Source organism: Rhamphochromis longiceps, linkage group LG4 (assembly GCF_057381845.1).
Source record: "Rhamphochromis longiceps isolate RC_006_pf linkage group LG4, R_longiceps_female_GT1.1, whole genome shotgun sequence".
NCBI classification, from domain to species: Eukaryota; Metazoa; Chordata; class Actinopteri; order Cichliformes; family Cichlidae; genus Rhamphochromis; species Rhamphochromis longiceps.
This window is the reverse complement of record NC_140560.1, coordinates 26191743-26200464: the sequence shown is the minus strand read 5'-3', so window position 1 is coordinate 26200464 and position 8722 is coordinate 26191743. Positions and strand designations below refer to the sequence as shown.

General features: G+C 38.4%; 1 long non-coding RNA gene across 1 annotated transcript; it reads right to left on the bottom strand.

The window, feature by feature from the left end:
* Positions 1–1543: 1543 nt before the first annotated feature.
* LOC146671764 (uncharacterized) lies at positions 1544–7523 on the bottom strand. Its single transcript, XR_014911495.1, has 5 exons — positions 7062–7523; positions 5470–5732; positions 5205–5376; positions 4700–4820; positions 1544–4395 (listed from the first exon to the last, which is right to left on the bottom strand). It is a non-coding gene; the product is annotated as an uncharacterized LOC146671764 (long non-coding RNA).
* Positions 7524–8722: the final 1199 nt, after the last annotated feature.

The following is an 8722-nucleotide window of genomic DNA, read 5'->3' as shown; positions in this document are numbered from 1 at the left end:
TATGAGTCCTCAGCATCCCAGAAACAACACAGAAAGTCATAAAGTCAAACATAACTTTTAAAAACACAAGTATAGGCTCATAAGGCCACGATGGTAAAAAACGACATTTCCGCAAAATGACGTCACTTCCGGTTTCGGGCAGGTCATGCGGTCATGTGATAGTTCACGCTGATGGACGTAGGAAGTGTTACAAACAGCTGATCGGATCGGCAAAGCGTGTTTCTGGAATATTATGTTTTTGTTGCTGCAAGTGCTTTTTATGCAGTTTTTGCAAAGCTATATGTGGAAAGAAACCGTGACCTAGGACAAGCTGATGGCATAAGATGTAAGTACAACTCCTCCGGTTTCATATGCAAAAAAAATTATTGCGCTAGCTTACGTGGTTGCAGTGCTACCGGGATTTAAAAATAGTTACGCAAAATGGAGCGTGTCCGCTCCAACCGGCTTTCAATCAATCAATCCTTTATTTGTCACATGCAAATATAGCAGTCCCTCTGAATATGGATTTGAACAAATGACAGACTGGCTGCCTAGGACTTTAAACAGTAGTCTTTAAAATAAATTCAGCAACTACTAGTGCTATTAATAACAATAATAGTTATAATTATCATTGCCTTTCGGTCATTATTTATGGTTTTCCAAAGCACCATAAGTCACAAAATGCTTAGAATTACATCAAACTGGGTTTTAAATTACTTATATTATTGCTTGATGTCATCACAGTATCATTTGTTTGTGTCATCTCATAGATGCAGGGTATCAGGGTATTTGTTTCTTTTCATTGAGTTTCATTAAGTTTCTCATGTTGGGCTGGGACATTAGGCTCCATGGTTTTTGTCCTCCACATGGAGTTGTTTTTCTTTTTTTCTTGTAGTCTGTTAGCCGTCTTCATTTAACCTTTGATTCCAAACTCTTTTTGTTTGTCTTGATTTTTTAACTTGAAACACTGCAAGTGTCTCAGGGGAAAAGCCTAGCTGGACCGGCTGGACAGACAGAATCACATCACATAGAATCACATTAATCCTTCCCAACTGCTTGTCTATGGACTGTGGGAGGAAGCCAGAGTATCCAGAATGAACCTGGTACATGCAAACTCCACACAATGCAGCCACACAGCAAAATCGCCAGTGTTAAATTGACACTGTGAGTGTTAAATTTAACACTAGAAAAGTGTCTATATGTGTCCACTCTTTTGAGTGTTAAATTAACACTTTTCAAAGTGTTATATTTTTAACAACGAGCTAGTGTTATTTTAACACTGCACAGAGTTAAAAATTAACACTGAGTAACACTGACCAGTGTCAAAAATATTCTACACTGGTGTTAAGTGTTAAAAATTAACACCGAATAGTGTTGGTGGTACTTTACACTAGCCCTGGTGTTAAAAAATTCAACTCTGAATAGTGTTAATTTTCTAACACTAACACTAGTGTCAGTCAAATCATTAATACCACCAGATTACAATAAACTCCCATTAATCTCTGATATCTCTACTGCTACAATTAACCCCCAACATCCACCCATTACAAAGAAATACAAGACATTAACGTTCCAAAATACTTTGTATTCAGATACACCACAAGTAAACAAGTCATACAAAATTACAGTATGGGACAATGTACATTTTGTCATCAGTGCCATTTGAAAATTGCCTATCATAAGGTCTATAGTACACCAGATCATCTACAGAGATCAGTGCAAAGACATCTAATCCATCCTCAATAACAAATGCATTTAAGTGATCATTGAAATATACTGTTGAGACCTTACAAGTTAGAAGATAAGTATTGAAATCGCTAACAATTATACTGACAATCTTACTGAACAAAGGCATCTCATTTTCAACACCAGAACAAACATACATCCCAACTTGATATTCTGTACCATAACTTTTGACCCAGGAAGTTGTAGAAACAATAGAAGAAACATCAAACATTTTATTCAGTGCTTCACTGCCTTTTAAGCTGCTGGCCAAGACTTCATTAATGGGGCCGAACTGTAATCTTTTAAAATAAAAATTTTCAAAATGAAAGGCTAATTGATTCTGATGTTTTTTTACTAGTGTTTTTGTGATATTTTTAAAGTTCTTTACAGATCTTTTGAAGAACTTGTGCTTTGCTTCAAATCTCATGCACCACATATGTATGAGTGGCCCAATTTTTCTAATGCAGCGTGGGTAATGGATCATTAGGTGGTGCTTTGGAATCAAATTCCGTTCTGGAAAGAGAGATTTGAAAGCCTTGTGATGATCGGCAATCAGATGTTTCAAATAGCAAGTCATGCCATGAGTTATAATGGGTGAAAAAACAATGTTCACAATTTGAACTAACAAAAGTAGCAAGTTCCAATGTCCATCATTTCTGCAAACGATATCTCCAAAAATCAATGGGCTATTCCGCAAAAGACACCATGACTGCACAGCATTAAGCCCAAGATCTTTGCTGTTGTCATGCAGTTTTAGCCCACCTGGCCTGTTCCTTCTCTGTGCATATCCGTAGTTAAAGCTTATAATTCTCTGTGACAATGAATTCAAGGATATCAAAGAGGTCTTAATCAAGTACTGAAACACAAGCTTTAACTCATACTGCACCACTCCCTCTAGTAGATCATGCATTATGTCTACAGCATAGTTGTCTGAAATATGGAACAGCCGAAGTGAATTGAGTAAACAATTTCTTTTTACACCAAATGTTGAGGCCAAAGCAGGATTTTGTTGAATGGCACCACAGTGTTTGTAATGAAGTTCTTTGGAACGCAGTGTTAAGCCTACATGATCTTCACTAAAAACTGACTGCAACTCTGTCTTATCAGTTAAACAAAATCTACAACAATAGTTTGCACTAAATGATTCAACAAAACCAAAAATGCTATGTAAAGCCAAGTTGTCACCTGTAATCTGAAAAAGCGAACCTCTCACAGGTGTGGCTGAAAAGGGCACTTGCATTCCTTCAGTCTCTAAAATCTTTAGATCATCAACAAGTGGCTTTAGGATAGGATCAAACCCATATTTTTTTAAGTCTTCTGAATGAAAAAGGGCTACAAGATGAATGTTCATCACCACAGAATTTAACTCTGGTGGCAAATTTCTCAAAACAAAATAAATACAACCAAGTTTGTGCACCCCCTTTTTTGAGCCTAAAGGATTAGCAGTTTCAAAATCGTCATAGTAGAGCTGGATCTGGAGAGCATGTTCTTGTTGTGAGAATAAACTGTGATTTTTGAAGTAGGAGCCGTCATTTAAATCTCTGTACAATCCCTCCATGTTTAGTTTTTTTTTCTGGAAACTGCTACAAAGTTCACTGTTTCGAAACATAGATGAAAGGGATCCCATGATAGGAACGTACATGAATTTATCATTGACAGGAACTTGCCTGTATGTCCCTGTTGTTCTATCTTTGCGTACATCAAAACGCACACCAAGAACATGCTCTATGGGTTCAACTATTTTCCATTTTTGCTCAAAATATCTTATCCTTTTAGATTCTGTGTTAAGACATGAAAATGGATTTTCAAGCTGATCAAAGCAATCCTCAACTTTTTCTAAGGTTTCTCTTGATGTATCAGTTGACAAACAGTCGACAACAGATTGTTTTGCATGTGCATGGATGTCATTAACCAGTTCCTCCAATGAACCAACTAAACACTGTACAGTACTTTCAGGAACTCCTGATGATTGTACTTGAGCAATAACAGAGCTGCACATGTTCAGTATTTGCCTTTTTTCAACTGGAACCGGTGTAGTTATTGTCATGGGATGAGCCACATTTACAGGCTGTGAAACAGAGGTTCCATCGTTAGGTACAGGCTCAAAATTGTTGATGACCTCAGAGTGAACGCAGTCTCCATGTGCTCGGAATAAGTGCCGCTTGTAACCAGAGTACGTGTGAAAGATAAATGAACATCCAGGCTCTCCACAGGTCAAACGTAAAAACTTTCCTGGGTACAAACCATGCTGGAACTTCAAATGTCTAAATAACACTGAGCAACTTGTGTGGTGTATCTTGCAAATGTAACAGATGAACATTTCCAGTCAAAGTGCTGAATAGTGGATATCTTTAAACCGTACAGTGAAGACTTCCTCTTGTTTCATTGACCCGAGGACTGTCCTTCACGCTGCCAACATCAATGCCATACACTTGATGGTCTGGATGAATGTGTAGAAGTTGTCCAATGCCTTATCAAAGGACACGGCAAATTAAAAAATGTGCCTTGAAAAGTTTTGCCTTGTCAAAACCTGCATCTCCCATCTGTGTCACACAGGGAATGACCTTTTGATCTAGGACAATGTAGAAACTTTGGGTAGAAACTTTGGATGATGTTCTTTCTTTCTCCAACCCACAGGACGAATGGCTGAGTGGGGCCAGCCTTAAGAAAAGCCTCTGTGCTACCTCCCACCTGAGGGAGAGAAAGAAACCAAGTGATTCACATTAAACAAAATTGATAATCTGATGTTGAGGCATTGCTGTTTGAAATTATGACAATATTAAAATGTTTCACTCCGCGCGCACAATTATTTTTGTTTCAATGTGTACATTTAGTTTTAATAGAAACAATGACATGTCAGTCCTGCAACACCAAGCTTGTCTGGGATAGATACATCTGCTGCAGGTTGGATCACCTTGCCATCTTAAAATATCAGCCGTTGATAATTTGCATCTGTTCTCATCAAAAGAGAAATATACAATTCTAAAAAGCATACCTTGATGAATTTCATTAGGTGGTGAGCAGCATCTGATGTGCTAATCTTTGAAGACGTCCTTCCCTTAGATGATGGAGTGAAGTGAAGCAGCAAAAGAGGGCAGCCGCCTCGCAGTCCCAAACTACAGAATAGAAATTAAGATCATCACAATTACTGTCATTTAAAGGACCACAGCAGTCATTTTTCCACGTTATGTAATACCATGATGACATTTTAGACACCTGATAATTTTTCTAATAAGGCAGTTTTCCAGCGCCTTGGTATAAAAATTCATTTCTAGAGACTTAAAATCTTCTGGCCACCAAGTGAAGTAGATATCGAGTCATAACAATAGTAAGATTATGTAACTTTTTTTGTGTTCAAACTACATTAAATGTCATTTCAGGTTTAACATGTTTGTAAGCTTGTTTTCATACCATACAGAAATGAGTGATATATTGTGTTGTGGGAATTAAGCAAATGCTGTAAAGGCATGCAAAATCTACCATTTCCAACTTACACTTACCAGCCTCGTTAGAGTAACGCTGTGCAGAAATGAGCAGCTCATCCAATTCTGTACTCTGGGACAGATTTTTGCAATCTTTGATGATCCTTGGCTTGAAGAATGTTGGCCACTTTGCAAGGAACTTACCAGACACTTCCTCCCCAAAAAACAGCATTGTGAAGTCTTGGTCAATCTTAAACACAAAGTGTAACAACAGAAACAACACATTAACAAGAAAACAAACAAAGGAACCACAAAGCAGTCATTAAATTATTTTATGCCTTACCAAGCCAGGTGTATCCAGAAATCTTGGGAAAAGGTCCAGGACAGTAGAAGCTATGGCAGGTTCTTGAACCACTTTTTGCCTATGTTGAAATGTCACCTTCATGTTGTCTTTGACATGTTTCATGTCAGTTGAGTGCCTCTTCCTTGCATTTATCACCTGACAACGGCCTCACATTTGAACACAAGTTGCGAAGAGTCTTGGGGCTGTCTTGAAAAGCTGACTTTGATTAGTTCATCTCTTCTCGGGAACCAGCATATCACCACCTGCCAAGAGTAAAATAAGGTCCAGCATATAACACCATTTCTTTGCAAAATATCTAGCATGTCTAGTCCCTTTAGACTGAGTTAAAATAAATTTTGTTAAGAAAAACATCCTTGGTCCATTTTTTAAGTAGTACAAGCTGTGTAACATGACTGCAATACAGTATTCTCTCAACTATCACAGGGGTTAGTAGGAACCATATTTCTATTTTATTATTTTTTATATATTTTAAGCGATAAAAACCCTCCCCACAAATATTCCTGACAATGTAGCGTTTGGTTTGTTCGTTTTTAAATTTCAAATATTGTATAACAAGACAAAACTGCAAATATGAACGCATCCCCCCCTCTCCCTCTTAACTAACCGATGCCTTTAATTGAACTACCAAATTAACACAATGGTCCTCTCTTTCTGGTCAGACACTTTGCAGCACTTCTGCTGTAATTTTATTCATATTTAACAAAATAAAAATGCAGAAATAAGTGTACACATTAGTTTTTGACTCTCACTGAACTAACAAAGCCAATCCCTCCACATGTTTGTACTCTCTTGTTACCTCGGCCAGGTCCGCGGCTCTGAACCGTGGTAATGACACCTCTGGCCAATACGCTGGGTTGTCGGGCTTGTAGCTTTACTGTCAGCGAACACAGTGTACAGTCGAATCTTAACAGCTTTCTTACAACCAGGCACTCATTTTGGCGGCAGTGGTTATTATTATATTTACATGCGCTCTTCTTCCATTTCTCATCGGTAACAGCTCTTACTTTCTCCCTCTCTCGCGCTCAAACACACAACGGGAGGGGCAGTTCCACACGTTCTCCCCGCAGCACGGACTACACTACCCATGAGGGCCGGTAACACTCTGCCCTCATTGCCTTTATATTAAATCATTTTTGGCTAATGACAAAAAAAAGTCACTTTAAGGGCCAAATTGCATTATACTTCTTCACCTCACCTGACGTGGGCCGCAAGTGGCCTTTGGGCCACGAGTGGCCTCTGGGCCGCGAGTTTGAGACCACTGACCCTAAGGCTTTGGCAGTTTAATTCGAAAATAAATAAAAGGCATTTAATAAAAACTGTGAAATATATTAACATGTAATATTCATTACAGTCTGCCAATAGCCAGATTATGCTAAATGAATATTAGGAAAGAAACTGGTACTTTGCAGAGTTCTAGCTAGCAGTAGCCCAGCTTAACAAAAACAGTTAAAATTCAAATATGACACTTAAAGATGATGTATTTTGATATAAATACTATTTCTTTTACTAGTTATCATGTTACTTGTTCTAACATCAATCTAAAACTTAATATTTAACCGAATAAAACTTACCGCATCAGCAAGAAAAAATGGCGACCGAAGATTCTGGATTGCGAAGCTCCACAGGAAATGAAGGTGTGGTCTAATTTAACACCCACAGTGTTAAAATGCAGTAACGACTAAAATCTACACTTACACTTTTCAGGAATCAACTCCCGATGTGTTATTTTAACTCGATTAAGTGTTGAACTAACTCGGAACTCTGTTGAAATCTACTAACACTGAAAAATCAACACTGGCATTTTTGCTGTGCAGATGGTGGATTCCAGCCAAGGACTTTCTTGCTGTGCGACAGCAAGACCATTTCCCCCCAAGAAATGTCCCCTTCTACTGCTGTAATCTTATGTTAACTTTCTCAAATAATGCAGGTCAGCACACACATTAGTGCTGGAACTGGACTTACTTGCTTAAGTTTCAGGTTTTACGTGAATAGTGAGGCACAGATCCAAGAGATGGTCATCTGTGAGTCTTAGACCCACCCAGCATTGACATGGATTGTTTTGCTAACCTACAGCAGGTCTATCTGGATACTCAAACATCTTGGTGGAGGTGTGAGAAATGCACTAACTAGAAATGATTGTCCCACTTTTCGTATAGATTTTTTGCTGTTGTTTTCTTTATTTCAATTGAGACATTTTGTCCTAAAATACCTGAGTTTTTATTGTCTTTTCGAGGCAATGTTTATTTTTTTGTTGTTTTTACCTAAATGTACTTTGTGATTCACAAATGTTTTTCATTATGAAGCTAATGGCGGCATTGTCCGTCAGTTAGGTGCAGTTTGGTTTGTGAGTACAGGAGAATTATGCAAAGATTTTACACTCAGTTTCATACACAGTCTGGAAAAACTCTTACTAGCTATTACTGTTTTTCAGTTCTGTGATTCCCTCTACTCTAAATCTGAGTAAGTCCTATTTTTATGGTCGAGTTAGACTTCAGAGTGATAATCCACAGGAACCCACGAATATTAAAGATACTTTGACACTGTTCAGCTGTCGTCATACACATTTTCTAATATAAGTTTAACATTGCATTCACTTCTAGTGAACTTTTCGCATTTTGTCATTACACCCCACCCCAAGCCCCAGGGTGGAGGCCAGAACCCCTCCTTAAACAGGTGCTGTTTGTTTAAGTCAATCATCTACTCCTTGTGTCCCCTAGAACTTAAACTATTACACATTTACACTCTTGTAAAATAAGAACACTCAGCCACTTAAGGAAAATTTAAGCAAATTGTCTCTGATTTCTTCTTTAGACAAGAAATACTCACACCACCTTTTTTTGGACGACCTCATGCTGGTATGCAGTTGTCTGAATGAAACGAACAACAGAAACAGGGAGGAAAGAGGAAAAGAACATAATAAAAGGACCTGTTTTACAAGTCAGCTTTCCCCCTCCACACCTGAGGGATTACCTCATCACCTGCAGGCTGTGGGCCTGGGTATCAGGGCTGGTGAAAGAATATGATAGGTTTCCAGTATGCTTTAAATCAATGCTGGGTGGGTCAAAGACTCCCGACACCCTGACACTGTGATCATTAAAGTGCCTCACCAGTCAGGTAAAACCTGAAACTCCAGTTCCAGCACTAAGGTATACATTGACCAGCACGACTGAGTAATCCAAAAATAACAATTCAACAGTTGTAATAAGAGGCCATGTTTGGGCTCAGAAGCTGA